This window comes from Mastomys coucha, chromosome X (genome assembly GCF_008632895.1).
Source record: "Mastomys coucha isolate ucsf_1 chromosome X, UCSF_Mcou_1, whole genome shotgun sequence".
In the NCBI taxonomy this organism is placed as follows: Eukaryota; Metazoa; Chordata; class Mammalia; order Rodentia; family Muridae; genus Mastomys; species Mastomys coucha.
In genome coordinates this window covers 144,611,488-144,613,491 of record NC_045030.1, presented here as the reverse complement: position 1 = coordinate 144,613,491, position 2,004 = coordinate 144,611,488, and the positions used below count along the sequence as shown (strand labels likewise).

The window sequence follows — 2,004 nt, the reverse complement described above, 5'->3', positions numbered from 1 at the left end:
TCTATAAATTTTCTTTCTTTCTTGTTGTGCCTCTATCTGATTTTAGTGTGAGAGTAATGATGACTTTGAGAGTGCTGGCGTTCCTTCCCTTTCTATTTTATGGGCTAGTTTAAAAAGCATTAAAGTTAGTTCCTTAAAGGATATAACCTGGAATTTTCTTACTTGAGAGATTAATTAAGTTTTTTTGTTTTTGCAGAATTTGGTTCTGTCCTTCCAGCATTCGAGTCCTGGAGTGCTAACTCAGGTTCTCAGGCTTGGTGTCAAGCATCTTTCCTTGGTGAGCCATCTTGCTGGTCCACTTTCTGAATTTTTTTCCACAAAAGCAGTTTTTATTTGAGGCAAGGAGAAGTCTTGACCCAATGGATTACAGTTCTAAGCACTCAAATTTAAGTGTTAGTGGCATGACTTGGTCTATAAATCTTGCTTCTCTTTGATTGAAAAGGGTGCTTGTGTTAAAGTCCTCTAGGTGGGTAAGAAGAAAGACCAAGAAAGGCTGGAAAAAACACCTCAGCTACTGGTACTGCCCTCCAGATTCTATGTCAAACTCACAAACTCTCACTGTCTGGTCTGCAAGGTGCCACCCAGTACAGAGGGGCACAGGACACAGCACACTTGCAAGGCAGGTGAGGCAGAAAGAACAGGTGCACGTCACTTAAGGAGGAGCAGGACTCCACAACTTCAGACTTGTGTGTGGAAAGGGTCATCCTCGTGTTTGGCACAGCTCACCAAGGTGCACACCCTCCAGTTCCTGGTCATGTCCTCGCTGCTCAGCTCAGTCAAACACCTTAAAGTTCTCAGCAATGAGCGAGGGTGTCACAGATTGATGACTACCCAGTTCCTCTGAATGGGGAACTGGATCAGCACCTGGGCTGTAGTTTTATTGTACTTGGCTGCAATTGTCTTGATCCTGGGATCCTCCAGGAGAGAAGGATCTTCAGGCTTGGCCCAGGGCCTTGTCAGGAGGACCAAAGGGACTGTATGCCTTTTTAATGGCAATACTCAACCAGCTTCTCCTGAGTTAAGTAGGGGTGGCACTTGATCTGGTTAACTGCAGGCTTATATTTTAAGCCATGTTTGTTGAAGATCCTCTCAATCTGAAGAGGGTTGAAGTTGGAGACACCAATTGCTTCTACCAAACCTTCATCCACTAGTTGTTCCATAGCCATCCAAGTGTCCACAAAATCGGTGTCACTAGGAATCACGTTTCCTGAAGCATCCAGTGGGAAATAATTGGGCCCAGGCTTGAAGCCCGTTGGCCAGTGAATAAGGTAGAGATCCAGGAAGTCCAGCTGCAGGTCGCTTAGTGTCTTCTGGCAGGCTCCTTTCACCATGCTCTTGTGGAATGTGCATGCTTGCTGATGATGAAGAGATCCTGGTGCTTCACCACCTGCTCCTTGAACTTCTTCTGGAGGGCCACTCCCACCTCCTCATTTTGGTACACCTAGGCACCAATGTGGCAATACCCCAAGTCAATAGCAACCTGCATAGCCTCAGTCACCTGGTTAGGAGGGGACTTCCAGGTGCCCAGGCCCAGAGTGGGCATCTTGATGCTGTTGTTGAGTTCCTGATGGCTAGCCATGATTGATGCACATCACACACTGGGATTGGCAAATGTGCCCACTTTCTGAATTTTGATAGTCATCTTTTCAAAGATTTATGGCACTTCATGCTACGGTTTTGTTGAATATTTTACATCATTAGCTTGGAGTCCTCTGTCTTCTATCTTCATGATCAATAAATTTTATGTTTTATTAGAGTCCAATAGACATATGTTATATTCAAATGTTCATGTTGTTTTATCTTCATTTATGTCCGAATCTATTTTGTTTTCCACCTGTGAAAGTCTGTAATGCTTTGACTTTGGCGAGCCTTTCTATTAAGTCCTTTTATTTGGATTAAGGAGCTTTTCATTTCTAAAATTTCAACTTGATGGCTTTCTTTTTTTCAGTATTTTTCTGTTGATTTCCTCTTTTGTATCTTGTATTGACTTTTTTTTTTTTTTTT

At 43.3% G+C, this 2,004-nt stretch overlaps 1 pseudogene across 1 annotated transcript; it reads right to left on the bottom strand.

The window, feature by feature from the left end:
- Window positions 1-678: 678 nt before the first annotated feature.
- On the bottom strand, window positions 679-1,579 carry LOC116095020 (annotated as a pseudogene). The gene has a single exon (XR_004120402.1). The product of XR_004120402.1 is annotated as an aldo-keto reductase family 1 member B1 pseudogene (transcript).
- Window positions 1,580-2,004: the final 425 nt, after the last annotated feature.